The sequence below is a fragment of the Sitophilus oryzae genome, unplaced genomic scaffold (assembly GCF_002938485.1).
Source record: "Sitophilus oryzae breed Bouriz unplaced genomic scaffold, Soryzae_2.0 scaffold_1017_pilon_pilon, whole genome shotgun sequence".
NCBI classification, from domain to species: domain Eukaryota; kingdom Metazoa; phylum Arthropoda; class Insecta; order Coleoptera; family Curculionidae; genus Sitophilus; species Sitophilus oryzae.
In genome coordinates, this window is record NW_022145635.1 from 89,311 (window position 1) to 112,505 (window position 23,195).

The following is a 23,195-nucleotide window of genomic DNA, read 5'->3' on the forward strand; positions in this document are numbered from 1 at the left end:
GTAATCCACAGGGTGTTTCAAATATTTAACAAAATATCAACATTTTGTTTTTCCTCGTATAATTGACAGATGGCAACTTTCATGTTTAATCGAGAAAGAGATACAAATAAGTCAAATAATTTAGCTACAAATTGCTTAAAAAATCATCAAAATTGGTCCTCTAGGACACAATATACACTTAAAACTTTAAAATACATTATAATTTTACGGTGCCGGTTTTTCGAGCCGGTAAGTCTATTTTCTGTTTAATATTTTTTTCATTTACAATTTCAACATAATTTTGACATAACAGTCTTAAGCTTTCTGTTTCTGACTGTTTTTCCAACCCCCGTCTTGGTAATTTTTTCATCATTCTAGAGATTTCTTTTGGCTACTCAATGTTTTGTAGCAATAGTGATTGCTATTTTAGTAAAGCAAAAGTGTTCTGGATAAATAAATGAGCCTTTCCATAACAAGGGGCTGTCCTCTGCCGGAAACACTGCGATGAAACGAACTGATGAGCCTTGCTTAGCCTTTTCATCTGCTTTGTTATTTTTGTGATTCCTTTGTCCCAGTATCTTGCTAACGTAGCTTTGATACGTTCTTCCAAATTATGTACATGGACATTTAGAGCAAATATGCAATTCCTGAAACTGTCGTAGAAAAAATATTATATTTTGAAATGTAATTCTGTTGTAAGCTTGACTTTTTAATTATTGAAAAAGAGGGGTTAGATAAAAAAAAATATCGGAAAGTGTCAAAAATGTCCTTTTAAATTCATTTCTTCATCTATGTGACGGAATTCTAAAGCTAAACGCGTACTGAATCAGATCGGACCGGTCAGCAAAGGAGACTATTATGCTCAATATCACTTATTTTTGATTCAAAATCATCATCAGGTCATTTTTACTCTTTATGTATGATTGAAAAAAAGGCGTCAAAGACGACTGAAGAATGAAAATGGATGATAACAAACGAATTGCCGCTAAGACACTTACTTCAAAATTTAAATGGACCTACAACTGGACCTCCTGGATATTCTGGTATAATTGGGAAAGCTTTAGAAAACTGTTATCATTTACCAGTTATATCGTTTCATCGGACACAAAGTGTAAACTTCCCAGAATTTGTTTTTGAGGAACTGAATACCGATCGAAAACATTTATGGGGCATATATCATGCTGTTACCTCTGGTGTTTGCACTGAGAGCCTATTACATAGAAACCCGGGCAAATTTTTCATTCCCCTTTGTTTACAGCCGCAAATAGAATACTATGACTTTACATTTCCTCAAATGAGGTATCAAAGAACATTCAAATTTTAAGTGAATATGTAGTTAAGGTTTACACACCTTTATGGTTCCATATCAAGTTTAAGCCGTCATGTAAGGTTCTTGTACGGTCAGGTAGGGTCCTTGTCAGTTATTAAAAATGATTAGGTGGTCTAATAATTCTGACGATGATGTTCTTAAGAATTATTAAACCGGTCATTCATAAGAATGTTTTTAATCTCCATGTAGGGAATCTTCTGATTGCGATGGTAACTGATGAATCCAAATCTATAAAACAAGTGTCAAACTTGTTACGGAACCTTCTATGGCGGTCTGTGGGGAGAACAACAGGGATGTATTTATTAGATCAAGAATAGACTCAAGACAATAAATGCCGAATTTTAATACAAAATGTGAGTAGTCACTAGACATTCCATAATATTTACAAGGGGTGGAAGGAGGTGGTAGATGATGGAGATAGTGGTGAAAGGAGATAGATATATAGACAACATTATGGTTAAATACAAAAGAAGAGCTGCTATTTTAGTATAAAAAGGTATTTGGCGAATTTCAAACCTCCGGAGGAACGTCTAAATGAAAATCAGTGGTCGATGTTTTTTTTTCATTATACACTACTCAATTGGCAACTTTTAAGCATTAGCCCATCGCAAATAAAAAAAATCGACCGATTTCGCTCCACCCCACTCCCCTACCGTCTCTGACGCCGTTTTTTTTTTCGATCATACGGTATATATAAAAACAATAACATCGACTTGATGATTTGTATCAATAATAAATAACTGTTATCGGACATAATAAGTAATGTATGTATTAACTAACAACTATTAGCATATTAGTCTGCTATGTTTACTACTCTAAACCTTCAAAGCCTTTGGGGAACCTCTAAAATATTTTCGATTTAGTTGGGATTTTAACACGTTATTTTGTGTCACAATAGACAACTTTTGCAAAATTGCCCACTTCAAATTTTAAATTTAAAACCGGTCTCATTGAAAAATACCGAAAAAGAGTTTAAAGCGTCCATTTCAAAGTAATTATAATATTGCTATTTTGTGAGTTTATTTTAAATTTTATTTACTCCAACCCGTGATAATTGTGAAAGTGGCATTAAAAACTAAAAAGCTGTGTGAACTGCAAAACCATCGTGGGACCATCTTACAACATCGGTTTCCAATGTCTCATAGGTATTTCATACACATGACCTTATATAGAATAAAGTTTCTTTGTATGCAAATACACTGCATTTTATTTATAAAATTAAAAGAAAATAATAATAAATTTGAATAAATAATATCATATTAAATCTGAAAAGCCAAACCGATCCGAAATTATCAAAGCTTTGGGTCGCGACCGTTACAAGAAGAGCGCTAAATAGTATTTACATTGTCCTTATGAGCACTTTCCAATTTAAACTTGTTTCATTTATCTATGGTAAAGATGATTTTAAGTTGTAAAATATCTGCTATTGCTTCTTTAATTGATCATGGTAGAGATCAACTTTTGGACTTAAACCAGCGAGAGTAACTGGCCCAACAGACAATAATATAATTTTTCAAAAAGAGTAACGTTACATAAATAACAAACACTATTTTATATGTCTATTGACTAAGATCAACAGCAAAGTCTTGGTTTTAATATATAAAAAAACGAAAAAATATTAGTGTCTTCTTCAAAAGCGAATATCTCCAAAAAATAAAGCTATTGAGATGAATCAAAAAACAAACTCTCGAGAAAAGGTTCGTCTAGATGATATAATTATTTTTAAATTCCCGGCTTTGTTAACGTAATCCACAGGGTGTTTCAAATATTTAACAAAATATCAACATTTTGTTTTTCCTCGTATAATTGACAGATTGCAACTTTCATGTTTAATCGAGAAAGAGATACAAATAAGTCAAATAATTTAGCTACAAATTGCTTAAAAAATCATCAAAATTGGTCCTCTAGGACACAATATACACTTAAAACTTTAAAATACATAATAATTTTACGGTGCCGGTTTTTCGAGCCGGTAAGTCTATTTTCTGTTTAGCATTTTTTTCATTTACAATTTCAACATAATTTTGACATAACAGTTTTAATCTTTCTGTTTCTGACTGTTTTTCCAACCTCCGTCTTGGTAAATTTTTCATCATTCTAGAGATTTATTTTGGCTACTCAATGTTTTGTAGCAATAGTGATTGCTATTTTAGTAAAGCAAAAGTGTTCTGGATAAATAAATGAGCCTTTCCATAACAAGGGGCCGTCCTCTGCCGGAAACACTGCGATGAAACGAACTGATGAGCCTTGCTTAGCCTTTTCATCTCCTTTGTTATTTTTGTGATTCCTTTGTCCCAGTATCTTGCTAACGTAGCTTTGACACGTTCTTCCAAATTATGTACATGGACATTTAGAGCAAATATGCAATTCCTGAAACTGTCGTAGAAAAAATATTATATTTTGAAATGTAATTCTGTTGTAAGCTTGACTTTTTAATTATTGAAAAAGAGGGGTTAGATAAAAAAAAATATCGGAAAGTGTCAAAAATGTCCTTTTAAATTCATTTCTTCATCTATGTGCCGGAATTCTAAAGCTAAACGCGTACTGAATCAGATCGGACCGGTCAGCAAAGGAGACTATTATGCTCAATATCACTTATTTTTGATTCAAAATCATCATCAGGTCATTTTTACTGTTTATGTATGATTGAAAAAAAGGCGTCAAAGACGACTGAAGAATGAAAATGGATGATAACATGCAAACGAATTGCCGCTAAGACACTTACTTCAAAATTTAAATGGACCTACAACTGGACCTCGTGGATATTCTGGTATAATTGGGAAAGCTTTAGAAAACTGTTATCATTTACCAGTTATATCGTTTCATCGGACACAAAGTGTAAACTTCCCAGAATTTGTTTTTGAGGAACTGAATACCGATCGAAACATTTATGGGGCATATATCATGCTGTTACCTCTGGTGTTTGCACGGAGAGCCTAATACATAGAAACCCGGGCAAATTTTCTCATTCCCCTTTGTTTACAGCCGCAAATAGAATACTATGACTTTACATTTCCTCAAATGAGGTATCAAAGAACATTCAAATTTTAAGTGAATATGTAGTTAAGGTTTACACACCTTTACGGTTCCATATCAAGTTTAAGCCGTCATGTAAGGTTCTTGTACGGTCAGGTAGGGTCCTTGTCAGTTATTAAAAATGATTAGGTGGTCTAATAATTCTGACGATGATGTTCTTAAGAATTATTAAACCGGTCATTTAAAAGAATGTTTTTAATCTCCATGTAGGGAATCTTCTGATTGCGATGGTAACTGATGAATCCAAATCTATAAAACAAGTGTCAAACTTGTTACGGAACCTTCTATGGCGGTCTGTGGGGAGAACAACAGGGATGTATTTATTAGACTCCAGACAATAAATGCCGAATTTTAATACAAAATGTGAGTAGTCACTTGACATTCCATAATATTTACAAGGGGTGGAAGGAGGTGGTAGATGATGGAGATAGTGGTGAAAGGAGATAGATACAACATTATGGTTAAATACAAAAGAAGAGCTGCTATTTTAGTATAAAAAGGTATTTAGCGAATTTCAAACCTCCGGAGGAACGTCTAAATGAAAATCAGTGGTCGATGTTTTTTTTCATTATACACTACCCAATTGGCAACTTTTAAGCATTAGCCCATCGCAAATAAAAAAAATCGACCGATTTCGCTCCACCCCACTCCCCTACCGTCTCTGACGCTGTTTTTTTTTTCGATCATACGGTATATATAAAAACAATAACATCGACTTGATGATTTGTATCAATAATAAATAACTGTTATCGGGCATAATAAGTAATGTATGTATTAACTAACAACTATTAGCATATTAGTCTGCTATGTTTACTACTCTAAACCTTCAAAGCCTTTGGGGAACCTCTAAAATATTTTCGATTTAGTTGGGATTTTAACACGTTATTTTGTGTCACAATAGACAACTTTTGCAAAATTGCCCACTTCAAATTTTGAAAAAAGTGAATTTTTCATCCACCCTACTGTAAAGGCCAGACTTCTACCTCTACATATCTACGATAGTCGAGTCACCGCCGCCGCCGCCGGCGCCGTCGCTGTTTTTGGCCAGTCTGGTACCGATTCAGTACGCGTTCACCTTAACAGGACACTGTCTCCTCAACAAACACCTCAATAGGCTGAAACTGAGAAATAACAGCGAATGCAGATTCTGTTTGAAAAATGAGAAACCAAACCAAACCAAACAATTCGTGCCATAAACTTAGGTACGGCTGATATCGAGGATGGAGAGCAGAGCTGGCCTCTGGTGAGGCGTCTCAGATACTGGTTTTTGTTAAAGCCCTGAGAATTTATGATGAGTTATAACTGGTTATAACTTAAGAAAGGGGAATACATAATAGATCTGTAAGGTCGCGGTGATTAACCCTCTCCTAAACATTCTACATTCCCTACATATGCCAGAATTGTCAAATAAGAACTTCAGTCATGACAGATCATTACTTAAGTCAAAATATTTTTATTTCTGTTATATTCATTTGGACTTGAGATATTGTTTATTTTGTTTATAACTTATTATCTTTCTTGTTATAACAATTAAGGATTGTTTATATCTTTTTTAACAAAATAGTCATTTTTATATTTTCTCAAAAAAACAACAAAGCTGGCAACAAAGTTTATTTCAGTTTATTTTACCTGTTTTTCCATCCAATTACTAATGTTTGTGAGTTATAAAATATGTTTATTGCTTTAAAAATCTGTTTATCTTTCAGCGTGAGCTAATTATTTAGGCCGGAATGTCAATAGCCAATTAAAATGTATAAATTTAACGTCAACATTTTTTTTTCGAAGTATAAATTTGGGAGTCGACGCCAGTAATGGAATGTATATGGCTCCATATTAATATTTCTGGATGATATATGTCCACGCACAAATCTCAATTAACAGGATAAATATGAAGTATAGTTTTATAAAAGCTATACCAAAGTTTATTATTAAAATAACTTTTTAATATTCCAGAAGAAATTAATTCAGACAATTTTTTGAGAATAGATCTAACGAGAAACTTATTTTTTCTGATAATTCTGCATGTAAAATTTCTTGAATTGAGGTCTTTGAAATGCCCAATGATGCTTCAATTTTCCGATATGTGATATGTTGATCTTCTTGAATTAGCTTACCTATAGCATCGACGTTTTTCTGGATGACTGCCATTTTGGTGAGCCTGTTCTTGGAACAGAAACCAACTCAGCAAGGCATTCTTGCTGACAATCGTCTTCGAAAATTCGGAAAGTGTTGACTCGTCAACTTAAAACATTCAGTTTCGGTATAGATTGTTTCTATGTTATGTTGTGTCCTTTTGCTGCTGTTTCTATGTCTATGTTATGTTCTTTAAAATTAAAGAACCGATTTCCATACATTACTAACATCTACAGATGCATGAGAAATACATTTAATTTTATTAGATTGTATTAAAAAAGCGTTTTATTTTTCTTTTAGAGACTATTGCTTCTTTCATTATAATTTTTGCGTTATTAAAAGACACAATACATGACAAACCTAGTACTAAGTGGAAATTTAAACATTAATAACATACCTTTGGAACAAGTGCATATATATAAATACTTAGGGCATGATAACGGTATTAAAAGGGATAATCAGACCCTCGAAATTCTACGAAGAATAGGTTTGTCGTGGGTGGCATTTGGCAAACTAAGGTATATACTGAGATCTGATATTCCCATATGTTTAAAAAGAAAGATCTTTAACCAGTGTGTCTTGCCTATCCTCACGTATGGAGCTGAAACGCTTACTTTGACAGAAAAGAACATACATGGAATACAGGTCATGCAACGGAAAATGGAAAGGTCCATGTTGGGAGTTCCACTCAGAGATAAAGTACCTAATCATACAATACGAAATCGAACAGGAGTAAGAGATGCGGTGATATCTGTCTTACACCTTAAATGGAATTGGGCAGGACATGTGGCTAGGATGACAGATGGACGGTGGACAAAGAGACTTGTGGAATGGAGACCGAGACACGAGGCCTATAGAAGCAGAGGACGACCTCCTAGTGGATGGACAGATGACATTAAGAGGGTGGCTGGAAACTGGATTCAAGTGGCACAAAATAGAAGGAAATGGCTAGAGTTAAGGGAGGCTTTTGTTCAGCAGTGGACGGTATAAGCTAAACGATGATGATGATGATGATGTTATTAAAATCTACTCTCTGCCCTGTGTGTTATTCAAAATTTAATTTTGTAGATTTTCTTACAGTGGCAAAATACCCATAGGACTTTTTTTAATCTAGTATATATTTTTTAAATCAGTTATAACGGCTTTTTTAACAAAAAATAAAGGATGTGATAGTTAGATATTTGTTTTTTCTAATTTTTAACAGAGCATTTCGTTTCCATCTTTTTTTTTCAAAGTTTTTGATAAAACAGCTTTGATATTCTCCGCAGAACAAAGTAAATGTTGCCTACTTATAAATCATACCCTTTTATACTACGGAATATTTTTGCCAATTTATCCAACTCGAAGAAAGTTTCACGCTATAACGGGCGCTCAGTAAAAGAGAGAAGAAAGTTAAAGAACTTCTAATGGGTTTTTCAATTGGCACGGTAAACATCCACCTTCTACATGCAAAGTGGCTATTTACCTCTATTTACAATGGAAATTGTGTGGAAAGCGACTTTTTCTTCCGTCCCGAAATTTCGGAAATGTTCTTTAAATTGCCTCGCAATAGGAAAACGTAATTTGTCTTTTATTAATACGTACCGTGTTCTTAAATTATGGAATGGGGTGATTGCATGTTTTCTGGTCTGAAGGTAATTTATCATTTCTGTCAATTGCTTAGGAAATTTTGAATTTTACGAACTTCGATTCAGAAATATTCATTCTACCTCAAATAAGGAAGTTAAAAGTTTAATTACTTTTTAATAGCGTTTGTATTTAAAATAGTAAATGTAGGTTTAAACACCTGAAGATTTAAACACTTACTTTGTTAATATGGCTAAAAATTTAGTGAACACCATAACTCCTTCCCATGATTCACTTTCATATCTCCCTAAAGCAAATAAGAATTTACACAGTTTCTTCTTCACGCCCGTAGTATTAGATGAGCTCCGTAGTACAATTAAAAGTATTAAAAATAAATTCTCATCTGGGACTGATGGGCTTACTCTCAAAATGTTCTCTGAACTTCCGGAATGCACATTAATCTATCTTACTACTTTAATTAACGAGTCATTCCAAAAAGAAGTTTTTCCAAACTGCCTTAAGACAGCAATAATTATTCCTCTGCATAAAGGAGGAGATAAAGATCAAGCTTAGAACTATCGCCCAATTGCTCTCCTGCCCACATATCTAAGATCATTGAGAGATTGGTTAAAAAAAGGCTTCTATCTTTTCTCCTTAAATATAAAGTACTTTCTATCCATCACTTTGGATTTCTAAGTAACAGTTGCACAAATGATGCTATGTTCGACCTTTTTAATAATGTATAATCTAGCCTGAATAACCATCACTCTCCAGCTACAATTTTCTGTGATTTCTCTAAGGCTTTCGATTGTGTAAATCATAATATCTTAATTAACAAATTGCAATGCTATGGATTCAGGGGAGTGCCGCTCGAATGGCTTAAGTCTTATCTTGGCAACAGAAGGCAGCTTGTGAGGATTGATACGTCTATGTCTTCTTGTAAGCTTATAGAATGTGGTGTCCCTCAGGGTTCAGTACTTGGCCCTATTTTGTTTCTGCTGTTTATCAACGACATTGCAAATCTAGGCATTAGCGGTAAAATCTGCTTCTTTGCGGACGATACTAGTTTCACTTGGAGCGGCCCAGATGTTACGGCACTATATAATACTATATCCAGTGACTTACGTACGCACCATTAAATCTTGGTGTGATTCTAATCTCCTATGCCCCAACCTTTCAAAAACTAAAGTTTTGTCATATAAAAGTACTATACAACCTTTTGTACTTAATAACACCACTATTGACGTCGTGGACTCTGTGAGATTCTTAGGACTCGTTAAAATGGGACTTGCACATCGAAGCTTTATCAAAGAAACTAAGCGCTGCCTATTTTGCGCTAAGATCAGTTTCTAAGGAACTTAACTCATCAACCTCTAGAATGGTCTATTATGCCCTTTTTGAGTCGCATTTTCGTTATGCCCTTCCATTCTGGGGTAGTTGCTGCGCGACAAAATTTGATCGTATTTTCAAATTTCAAAAGAGAGCAGTTCGATACTTATTGGGACTAAACAGTAAAACTCACTGCCAAAATTTCTTTAAAAATTTCAAAATACTGACTCTTCATTCCTTATTCATTTTTGAATCCGTTTGCTTAATCCGCAAGCACATATTCTCTATTCCGGAAAGGCCTTCTCACAACTATCCACTTAGGAATGCGGAGCACGATATTTATCTGCCAACCCCGAGCTCAGAACTAGTTAAGGGCTTAATACTGTACAATGCCAAGAAAATGTACAATCATTTGCCTTCGAATATCAAGTCACTTTCATTCTTTCCCGCATTTCGCAAAGCTCTGAAATCATACTTACTGGAGAGAGACCTATATGCGGTAAACGACTTTTTTGTTGATGTTTAATCATGAACAATTTTGAATTTTAAAATTTTGATCATCTCACACACTGGTTAAAGGTCTAGTATTTAATATTTAATATTTTATAACTCTTGATTTTATGATATATAACATGATTTTATCTATTTACAGCTTTCCTTTTGTAAAATTTTCTAGATACGCCTGTGTTATGCAATGTCCATATATGTTTTATTTGTAATTTTATGACGTAAATGTTTTTTTGAATTGATTTGTATTGTATGACATTTTTTTTATTATTTGTATATTCGTTTTTGTGCTTTTTTGTTTTGTGAATGCTTTGTCGATGAAGCTGTTTTGGCTTTTTGTACAATAAAGCGTGGTTTTTTTTAGGTTGTGTGGGATGGGGGAAGTTATCTACCAACCTTATAGATCTATTGCATTCCCCTGTATTTCCCATTTCTTGGGTTATAACTTTATAACTCATCATACAGTCTTAGGGCTTTGACAAAAGCAAGTATCTGAGATGGTTTTATAGAAGTTAGTTCTCCATCTACAATATCATTCGTACCAAAGTTCAGCGGACTCAGAGTGATGAGGTATTCTGGTGTTTTCCCATTTTCCCTACAAAATCTGCACATTTGCCGTTAATTCTCAGCTTCAATCTTAGTGAGGTGTTCATTGGAGAGACAGTGTCTCTATATATTTTTATTTTTATTGGTTATTATTTTTTTTAACAGCATCAAAAATATTACATGTGTTTGTTCATTTTGAAATAACCCTCTAAAATTTAATAAAAAAAATATTAATTCTTTTTCAATCACGCATTTTTTTTTATTTGTAATAAAAAAGCCGATGTGTATTTATAATACTGCTTGTTAGAATCAAAAGCAATAATATTAACTTTTGCCTTTTATTTTTATTTATTTTTTTTTTCAATTATTATTTTATCTGTGTCTCTTTTCCAATCCATTCCAGTTTTATTTTATACGAAATATCTTGATGGTTTTCGACTTTTAGATATAACAAAAATAAGGATTGTTTTTATGTGTATGGATTAAATTTATTTGGTTCTTTGAAGTAGTATCTATTGAAGCTTTTGTAAAAAATACGTTAAAAAAATTCACTGAAACAAAGAGAAACGTTTTTTGTTCCTTTAGAAAATTCTGGTTAATTTAGCAATGAAACACAAATTTAACCCTCGAGTTTTAACATCCCGTCTCACAGACCGACTTTTGAGTGCTTAAAATCTACACTATGCTTAATAAACAAAAGTATATTGAAAAAATTTGCAGAATAAATTTACCAAACAAAAAAAAACATTTTACATAATATGATCCTTTTGTTGACCTTTTAGCTCTTCTTTTTCGGGCAACGGCTTAGCTACGTTGAAACACCGGTTCCCATTAGAACACCGAAGTTAAGCGACGTAAGGCGATACTGGTGGATGGACGGGAGACCGGTTCGAAACTCTGTATCGTGCTGTTGTCCAAAGGAAAAGTGTAAAATCTATATACACACTGCTCATTCACGCCGGTTCGAGGCCGGATGAGATCGGATATCTCGTGAGTTAGAGTTAATTTAGACACCTTCTAAGTCGGTAGGCCACTGACCATGATATGGCCGATGACCGCGGTTCGGATTCCGCGTAAACAAACCGTCCAGATTAGCCCCGGCAGCAAAAAGGAAACGTTAACTGAAATCTTTACTTTACTTTACTTACTTTACTTTCTTCTTTTTCGATTAAAGATTCAAAAAATATCTCTTAAAATGACAGTGTTTTTCTAAGGTCAACTCCCAACGGGGAATGCGATAAGCGACAGAATTCCTTAAAAACTCCCAAACGACCTAGGATTACTGTTGAAACTCCTGTTTTGTTTTTTTCTTATCTTCGCCTTAGAACCTTTTAGCGGTTCAGGGAAACATGCTGAATTAACCTGTCCTAAGCAAACCGAAATTTGTGTTCTTTAAACTCCCTTAGTGTGCCTATACACACAAAGGGCAATCGATAATCTAGTCTGGAATAGCTGGGAGTTCTGAAAGTAGTTTTCAGGAATAACTATGCACAAGTCAAGTTATAATAAAAAATTATCTGAAAATTTGAGAAACTGAAAAGATAATTAAATTTGTTACAAATAAGATATGGATTCACATAAAATGTAAATATTGCATTAAAAAACGTTCAATATGTCGTTTTAAGTGTAAACTTTAGAAAATATTTGGATTTTCAACTTTTCTGAGATTTTAAGACACTAAAAAACCACACTGATTCTTCTCTTTATGCAATACCAACTGCAATGTAATAACAGCAACAATGTTAATCAAAGTATATCAGTAATAATGTTTATGTTTAAAAAAAACAATTTATCAAATCTTTTTTACTTAAAAAAATGAATAAAAATGTAAAACAGTATACTTTACACCAAATTTCCATTGTAAATAGCCACTTTGCATGTAGAAAGTAAATGTTTGCGGCGACAATTGCAAAACTCATTAGAAGTTCGGAACTTCCTCTTTCCCAGTCTCTTCTGTTAAGTCGGTTCCACACTAAGCGTGAAATGACTTCCAACATCGGTTCTTATGTTAGGTGCAATATTGGGCCCATAATACGTTTGTTAAATATGTATATTTGTTGGGCTCATACGTAGCAGCGCCTCAAGAGCATTCCGGAAATTAAAAGACAGCGTTTTCTACAATCATTACTTGGGTACAAAAGCGAAACTTGCAGTGTACCGAGCAATAATAATCCCCACCATGTTATATGGAAGCGAAATATGGGTGCCGTACCGCCGGCACACGAATGCATTAAACAAGTTATAACAGACACATCTTAGACAACTGTTAGGAATCAAATGGTACCACATGTCTAAAATGTATCGGCTAAATCTTGCTTGAAAGGGGCTGATCATATATCCAGGATGCAAGAAAACCGCCCACCGAAATCTCTCCTTTCCGGTAAGCTTGCAGACAGTAAGAGGAAATCGGGTGGCCCAGCTCAAAACATACAAGGATATTTTCCACGAAAACTTAAAAGGAATAAACATGCAGAATCAGTGGGAGGAAGCAGCGCACAATAGAACGCAATGGAGAAGAATTATTGTGAACTCAGTTAACATAACGACAACCAAAAAGTAAAGAGGCAACAAAGTAATGAGATTTTTGAATGTCTAGAGTGCGGTAGAGAGATAAAATCACGTACCGGGCTTTTCAGTCACAGAAAAGCTCAAGAAAGAAAACGCCTTGCGTAACCATCTTCTGATGCGTGTCAATTACTCGTCAGAGAGTAATGGCATCAAACTACGCTTCCAGAAAATGCGTTCATTTGGTTACTGGTAAATCTACTGTTTAGTAAAATACAGTTTTTATTATGACATTTTCTTGTGCATTTATGTCGTCACAAATGAAAACAAAAGGTGGCGGACTGTATCTCTAAGAAGCAACAAAAGAGAAACGATGATTTTATTCCCTTATAGAGAAAAAATCATTTATTGGATACTGTGGTGTAGAATGTATGGGAAGGGGGTTAATCACCGCTAACTTACAGATTTATTGTGCCCCCCCCCTTTGTCAAGTTATAACGAGTTATAATGAAAGTTTATGGCACGAATGGTTGTCGTCTCGGCGCACTCAGTGATGAGGTGGCCTGGTGTTTCCTCATTGTCTCCAAAGAGTCTGCATTCGGGTTTGTTTCTTAGCTTCAATCTACTGAGATGTGTATTAAGGCGATAGGTCCTGTTAAAAACCCCGTGACAATCCGAAGACTGTCCTTATTTAAATCAAGGGAAATCTTAGACCGTTGGAGGATTTCCATTCCCAGGTTACGAATACAATCTTCCAGGTTCTTGTGTTCCGCTTTAAGTTGGTTTCAACTTGGGAAGCAGAACGGTTTTGGTTCAGTTAGCGGTCACCCAGAGTAGGAGAACTTTATCTTCTTTACCTAATTGGATACTGGATGCTTTTCATATAAACGAAATAACTTTTAATGTGTACAATATTTTACTCAATAACTATTAATATTTATTAATTTAACTGTTACTTTTTCTTGTGATTTTTTTATAAATAATTTACTTATACTGTTAAAGAACATGCCCAAAAGGACAATTTTACTTTTCCAACTCTCAGTAGATAACATACCAATGTAAAATTTTCAGAAACTCCCCACTGACACTGCAGTATTGAAAAATAAAAATAATTGGAGGAGAGAAAGAAAGGAGAAGAGAGAACATTTGGTCAGTAGCTAAAAGACCATACCATAATATCATGGTGTTCTGAGGCATCCAAAACCAAAGTGAACAGTGATAGGAGTTTTTGGGTTTGGTTTGATTTTTGGGTGAAAAACTAAATATTCCGAACCATTGAGCTCTACCCGAGCATAATTCAGCAGAAATTTACGCTCGAAATCGAAACAGACATACAACTTATCTTAGATAGGAACTATCGGAAACAAGAAATAGCCATCTTATCCGATAGTCATCAAGCAACTTTAAAAGCGATCAACTCATGTGTAGAGAATCTGAAAAAACAGGCAAAGAAAATACAGTCCTCCTACTCTGGTTGCCATCCCATCAAGGGATAGAAAGTAATGAAAAAGCAAACTACCCATTTAGAAAAGAATCTAGCTAGAAACACTCCACTAATTGGACCAGAATCGTTTCACTTCACAAGTGAAAACAAACTTAGAAGAGAATTGAAGAACCTGAAAGACCTAACCTGGACTATGGAAATCCTCCATTCGGTCTAAGATGTCTCGAAGAAATTTCCCAGGATTCCGATCAAGAAAAATCAAATATTTTCCTAGATTAACAATCTTCGGACGGGCTTTTTATCAGGATACTGTCTCCTCAATGAACACAAAAATGGGAAAACAAAACAACAGCTTATCTCTGAGTGCACCGAGACGACAAGCCTTGGCATCATAAACTTGTGGTACGGCTGATATGGAGAACTGTATGATGAGTTATAAATCAAGAAAGAGGGACACAGTAGATCTATAGCATTGCGGTGATTAACTTCTCCCCTCCCGTACAATCTACAATCTATACTAAATGTTGATTTACGGGAGTTATACCGTAAAAATGTATTAACGCAAAGCGTGAATCCAGCTTTACGACAGTGAAGTGTCGGCTGCGGTCGCCCGAAAGTCAAAATTAAAGCCCTGATTCGAAATAATCTGCGAAGATGGAAAAACAGACGGAACGGGAGAGGCTGCGATGAATTATTTGATGTGGCGTTGATATCGCGAAGGGGAGAGACGTTTTAATAAAACATTGCTCTCCTTATTCCGGCGGCGCTTAAATGAGATACAACGTATATCAAGCAAAATTAAAACGGGTAGGTATCTAGCTAAAGGGAAAATCTTATTAAAACAGTTGTGCAGACAGACGTAGACGTATTTGTGTCTCGAGCGTCTTAAACAAATTAAAGTCGATATTTAATCTTAGTATTATTCGTTAGAGTGTAGAGTATAATATAGTTTGAGTCCCCTACCCCTCGTCAGAGGTTTTACATAGAACAATTCACTGTAATGTGTAATAAATCTATATCACCATCATCATCATTATTTTCAACTTATTCAGCTTACCTATCTTTGTAATTGGGTAGTAAGCATTGGTCGAATATTTTCTTCTTTAGATAAAGTGCCATTCTAGATTTATATATGATTGAGTTTCTCCTATAAGTACTCTCCTTGCTGTACTCTCCTATAAGTACTCTCCTAATAGTATACTTTGACCGTGTCAACTATACTTTAGAGTACATTTTTTCTCCCCAATATACCCAAGGTACCCGGTGGCGTAGAAGTACAATCTCATCTACCAATCTCAAGGCAGTGATCAGCCGACTATTTTTATTAAAATAAAAATAGTTTGGATACCTAGATCGACTCAGCCTTAAATGAGTACTTGGGATTCACAACCCTGAGGTAATAATAGGCGGTTGAAGCGTAGTGCTAGCCACATTACCTTCCTTGTATACCGAACGGCTCTAGTATGGTAAGATGTACCTTGCTACTCCCAAGGCGCTAAACACTATATACGGGAGCTATTATTACAATTTTACATATTCCACGGAGATGGCGGTTGAAGTTCTCAGGTAATTATTGACTAAGTCCAGTTCCCGGCCTGGGATCAAAGCAACTGAGTTCAACACTTCGCGAAGGATGTGAGCCGTGCTGAGCAACTTTTCCTGGGATGCGGTTCAGATGTAGTTCTGCTCCTTTGGATATGGTTCCCAAGGTGCTCACAATAACCGGTATAGTACAAGACTTTGCATTCAACATTCTGCTGATTTCTATTTCTAGGTTCTTATATTTCATTATCTTCTCGTTTTCTTTTAATTGTACCTTGGAATCGTCTGGTACTGATATATCTATAAGTTGGTAAGTTTTATTCTTTTTGTCATGTACCACGATGTCTGGTCTATTCGCATTTATTTGTCGATCTGTTATGATGGGCAAATCCCACATTATTGTTTCTTCATTGTTTTTATTTTTGATGTTGGTAATTGTTTCAGGAATATGCTCGTAGTATTTCGCACAAACTTCCATTCCGAATGCTTTGCAGATGATCCAATGTATATAGCCAGCTACTTTATTATGCTTATGAGTGTGCTCAGTAGCGGCCGAGTTTGTACAGCCAGCGATAATATGACTAACGTGTTCCTCTGACCCATGACATAATCTACTATCCACATTTTGTTTGAAGATCTTTTTTGTCTATATCTTGTACTTAGGGCTTGATTTTGAGCAGCCATTATTAGGCTTTCTGTCTCTCCTTTCAATCCTGCGCCATTTAACCATTGTATGCTACTCTTTTTATTGACGAAGTTCTTATCTAAGTGTCTCATAAATTGTCCGTATAGTGGTTTTTCTTTTAGTCTTTCTATTCTTCGTTTTTCTATTTCTTCTCTTATTTTCAGTTTCATGTTCCTGGATGTTTCTTCATTTGTGTCATATTTCATTCTGATTCCTGTTGTTTCCTTCGTAATTGAGTATTTTATTCGTCTTGCTTCTTGATAATCTTTACTAATTCATCTTTTTCCTCTTTTATGTACTCACTCAGTCCCATAATTGCAGTTTCAAATGCTTCCTCAAGCTCTAGCAAACCTCTTCCTCCATCTAGTCTTCTCATGTAAATCCTATCAACATTGTCTTTTGGGTGATGAATTTTCCATGAGATAAGTAGATTTCTAGTCTTTCTGTCAATTTTCATATCTCTTCTTTTTGCCATTCCACTAAACCAAAACTGTAAGTCATTACTGGAATTGTTATTGTGTTTATAGCTTTTATTTAGTTTTTTGCACATAATTCTGTGTCAAGCACTTTTCTGATTCTCCTATAATAATCTTTCCTTAATTTATTCTTCATACTCTTGTTGTCGATTCCGTCTCCTTCTTCTAAGCCTAAGTATTTGTAATTTTCCTCTGGATCCAAATTTCTTATTTCAAGTTCTATGTTCGATTCTACTTTTATGTTCTTATTTTTTGTCAACTTCCCCTTCATGAGTGTAGCTATGGCGCACTTGTCTAAACCAAACTCCATATTGATGTCTTGGCTGAATGTTTTGACAATTTTGAGCATTTGTTCCATTTCCTTTTCTGTTTTTGTAAATATTTTCAAGTCATCTAGATATAATAGGTGGTTTATCTTAACATTGCAATCTATTTGATACCCAAGGTTTTTCTTTTTCAGTAAGTTAGTAAGGGGTATGAGAGCTACGCAGAATAACAAAGGTGATAGGGAGTCTCCCTGAAAAATTCCTCTCTTGATTGCAATGTTATTAACATCGAGTTCTCCTTCAGAGTAATAAAGTTTTATATTTGTTTTTCATTTCCCCATAGATGACTTTATAAATGCTACGATTTCTGGACTTATTTTATATGTTGTTAGTATTATTATTATTATATACGACTCACTGCACTCATAAGCTCAAAGATTTTCATAAGATACTTGGTAGATGCACTCTTTTTATTATTTTGAATATGCCGGTTTTATTTTTGTTAGGACACTTTTTAGAGTGGTTCCAGACTTAAAAGTTATTTTAATTTTATACTGCTTGGTTATTTTACATTTATTCATTATTTATACGTCTATTTATCATTAATGCTTTTAGCAAACAAACAAGATTTACTAAAATACAGTCTACTCAATATGTTTGGTTTGGTTTGGAATTTTGAATTTTTCAAATGCCGTATTGTTTATTATTTTAAATAATAAACGATAAAGTTTTCCGAATAAATGAATATTTATAAATACTTAAAAATCGATTCTACGTTTTAGGGCAGAATGCATGCCGTTGTTCGAATTAATGCTGGATTTAACTATCTGTTCTGTGGTGCTGGATAATTGTTTTATTGATTTATTCCATTCTTCAACATTTTGGAACAAACGGGATGTAAAAAATTAGCGAAGCTTTCAAATCGAAAATTTTATAAAACAAAAAATAAATATGATTTTAATTTTTTGTAGGTTTTTTTCGTTTTAATAAAAATAATTGTTGAAGCTTTAAAATATATTTATTGATTTTATGAATTTTAAAAAAAATATATAAATTTGGAGACTCGTATTTTCATTGTCATATTTATTTCAAACCAATAATCAAGGAGAATATTCGTATAATTTAACAAAATTACTGTAAGTCACTATAAAAACGAATTGTTGGTTAGGTTCAAAATGTTTTCTCTTCTTAAATCACTTTAAGCGTTAACACTATTAGGTATTTACTTAAAAGTGTGTATTTTGTGTGGTATTTTAATATAAATATTAAAATAATATTTATATTAAAACAGCATTATGTCACTATCAAACAGGTCCTTCAAATCCTTCAATTTAATAGCTGTTGGTAAGCGCTAATAGTGCACACAGTGTTTTTTTTATTTATAAAAAAAATAATCTAAAATTTAGATATTTTGACTCTTGATAATCCCAAGTCCTAACCTTTCACCTTTTACCAAAAATATTTCCAAGCTACACGAACCTCGTTAACTTTTAAATTTAAGAAAAATACAGTCTCGTTTCTATTTTTCTTCCTTTGTTCTTTGCCGAAAGGAACCGAAAACCTACTCTCATTTTAATATTAAAATTTATTTAAATGACTGACAAAACGAGACAGAAAATATTAAAGAGTAATGAATGGAAAATGTATGAGTGGAAAGGAGAAAGAGATGCTTTTTTTCGTCAGATTTCTCCAGGAATCGACATGAATGCCTTGGAACTAGGGCAGGACACGCCGTTGTATATAAGCCCATCGATTCAGAAGAGGGTATTTTTATTAGGCTTATTTGTTTGGACGGGAAATTTATAAATTGTATGCGGAGAAATATTGCCGAATCATCAACAGTTGGCAGGAAAAAATATGAGTATTATTTTATACAGAACATCATTCTTGGTAAAGCCTTTTTTTTCTAAATTGTATATGATTTTTTATTTGGAACAAAGCTTCATTCAGAACCCCGAAATTAGTGGAATGAATTAGTGGTTTCGATTAGCGTACAAGTTTGTTCCTCTAATATCAATATAAAAATTCAGAACGTTAAAATTAGTGGTAGTGATTTCCAAGCTTCATTCAGAACCTCGAAATTAGTGGTTTCAATTACACTTTAAACTTTTTAGTTTACGATCATTCACAATGTCTATAAAACACAATTAAAATTAGCTAGCAACCGCTTGCGGTAGTCTGTTGTATCCATAGAGAAAGCATAATATTTAGCTTATAAAATAATAAACTTTTGATTTCTAATCAAAATTTTTCTTCACTGGTGATAATCAAAGGACATGAAGCATAATCAGTGGAAAAGTCAAAAGTTTGTTAACTTTTACCAATAACTGAAAATTTCTACTTAATTATGACGTTCTGAATGATTACATTAAAATTAGGTGAAAATACTTCTACGGCTAATTGAAACTACTAATTTATTTAAGCTTCATTCTAATCCACTAATTCCACATTATAAATTCCACTAATTTAATCCATATAGTGAAATAAATTAGTGGTTTCAATTACACTTTATATTTTTTAGTTCACAAGGTCTAAAAAACACAATTAAAATTAATAGAATATCCTAGCAATAACTTCCAGTAGTCAGTTACTGATCAGTATCCATAGAGAAAGCCTAATATTTAGCTTATAAAACAACAAACTTTTGATGTCTAACCAAATTTTGTCTTGACGGATGATTATCAAATGCCAAAATGTCATTTGTCGCAAATTTTGAAGCATAATTAGTGGAAAAGTTAAAGGTTTGTTAACTTTTTCCACTAATTGAAAATTCCTACCACTAATTTTCACGTCTTAATTGATTACATTCAAATTACAGGAACTTCTACGCTAAATAAATCCACTAATCTCCCTCTGTTGGACATATGTGTATGTCATGGTACAAAGAATACAAGATATGTATTGCGCAGGTTGGTCGCTACGTCACAGGTGATAACAGGCGCTCCGCGCGCCAGTTCAAATCGTCAAGATATTGTTATAAACCTGTTTTTTTGTTTATATACCGTCATTGAATTATCGCTAAACAAGTTACTGTGGAGCAGTGCGTAAGGAGTCGGGCTAGGAAGCGAGAGACCGGAGTTCGAATCTCGGCCGGGACATAACTTTTTATTTATTTTTTTAAATACTGTTGTATTCTATAGTTTATTTTTGTAGTATAAAAAAAAGAAACTATTTATTCTGTTATTTTTCAATCTCCGGTATTAATATAAATTGATTGTTGGTACAATACCTCATTTAATATAAAATAATATTCTACTTTTGAAATGTATCGGGCCCCTAATTGTACCTAAAAGTAATATATTTTTAGTGATATACCATATTGTAAACTATTTAATATTTCAGTCACTTAAAAAGTTAATTTGCATTGAATAATTTCCTACCATTAAAGGAAATTTGAGCTATATAATCCTTGATGGGCATATTCTGGGTATGCAAATACTTCCTCTAAATTTTGGGTTTTATTCTCAAAACCTGAAACATCGACATATAAAAAGAAGCACAAGTCACTAATTATAATAAACTTCACCCTTGGAATTACCTCTATCACAAATACAATACATTCATCTGCATTGGCATTTTCTGCTTTTTGATGGAAAACAATAAAATTCCCAACATTTTTTAAATGATGTTAACAATTCCTCTTGTAGTTACTTTTCCATAGATATCCTCGTCTCTATCCTTATGTGAATTCAGAGGCAATGAACATGAAAATTATTTACCATAAACATCGCAAACTAAAAACCTAATAAACAATTTTATACCGAATATAGAAATAAAATTAGTATTCTTACCTATTATGGTTCAAATCCATGTTAATAGATAACTATTATTTTTAAATATATTATTGGAACTGCTGGTTTTAGTAATTACTAAAATAAACGAACTAAAAAGTCTTAAAAATAAACAATTCTTAACCATAACCCCAAAAAATGCTGCAATCTCCTGTCAACTTTCTTTATTTTCTATTTATTCATTATTTTCCTAGTGACGTCACAGGTGGTATGCGCGAACTGAACGAAATTGGAGCCGTTATCGATCATACCTTGTATTCTTTGTACCATGTGTGTATGTGTATAAAAATATTTCATAACCACAATCGAATAGATTCGTGTAAAGCTTCATTCAGAACCTCGCAATTAATGGAATAAATTAGTGGTTTCAATTAGCGTAGAAGTTTGTTCCTTTAATTTCAATGTAAGCATTCAGAACGTCAAAATTAGTGGTAGACATTTTGAATTAGCAGAAAAAGTTATCAAACTTTTGATTTTTCCTTTAAATAAGAAGACTAAGGAAGGAGCATAATGCTATCCATGTATTCATGCATGGTGGGCGGAAAAAGCACTCTAGGGTGGGGATCCTTGACAGTTCTGTTTGACGATTCATTTGACACATTTGAATTTGATTTGAAATTTTGTGGATTTGTCACTCTTTACGGAGCTTATTTTATGTTATTTATTATTTATTCTACTACTGATAGTTGTATAAAGGTAGTAAATCTAGATGGAAATTGTGGCAGAACTTAAATTAACAGTGACACTATCGCGATTTATCGAAAAAGATTCTAAAATAGTTGGTTGTGTAGCATGCGGTAGATCTCGGCAAAAATTGAGTGAAATAATGGAACAACTTTTCGCTAGTAAGTGACTATATAATATACATACGTGTAGTAAACCGATCATTTATGAAATTCACTTAAATTAACTGAATTATATATTTTTCTTGCATTTTAGCTTTTATTTATTACTTGTCAAAGATTAGATGTCAAAGAATTTAGATACGTTAATTTGACTTACCTGCTTCAGTAGCGTATCGGATGTTTGTGTTAATAAAGACTTATTATAACTTATCTATTTTTATTAGAATTATATATTTTTATAACAATTTTAATAACTGCCAACATTTATTCACAACGTAAAATAAAAAAAAATATTGGGTCTACCCCACGTCTACCCTACATCATAGTTTTATATTTTTTAAATAAAATTAGAACCGCACTGATAAACCGGAATTTAAGTCGGCCATATTTGAGGCCCATCGCGGTGTACCTAAGATTTTTGATATGCTCCTTCCTTAGTCTTCTTATTCAAAGGATTTTTGCACTAATTATACTTCAAAATTTGCGAGATATGTCATTTTGGCCTTTGATTATCTTCCGTCAATAGAAATTGTGGTTAGAAATCAAAAGTTGTTTGTTTTATAAGCTAAATCTTAAGCTTTCTCTATGGATATCACTTATTACCACTAGCTGTTGCTAGGATATTCTATTAATTTTAATTGTGTTTTTTAAACATTGTGAATGATCATAAACCAAAAAGGATAAAGCGTAATTGAAACTACGAATTTATTCCACTAATTGCGAAGTTCTGAATGAATCTTAAATATATTTTTCCAACATTTCCTTTAGGTGTTTTTAATCCAACACAGACCGAAAATTATTTCTGCTGGTGTAAGATGTTGGATTTTATTTATAATCCAAGTGTTTTTCATTTGAGTTATTGGATATTGCAGCGGGGTTTGCTCGAGATTAGACCTCGAAATTCAGTGAAATTTATTAGGTATACAATATAATGTCGGCAACGCTGTTGCTTGAATTTAAATAAGCAGTTCCCTGCTGATAAGTAATATTTTAGGAACATTTCAGGGTCATATTTTTAAGAAATTTACAATGTTTCATCTTTAATAGCTTGTAAATATATATTGAATACCTACTGCAGATAATAAATATTTATGTAGTTTTTAGTATGCCATCAAAACAAATAATGACAGGTTGTATTAACTTTAATCTATAATTTTATCAGAAACGTTAACATGCGATCTTAACATTACCATTAAAATAATATATTGCTATTCC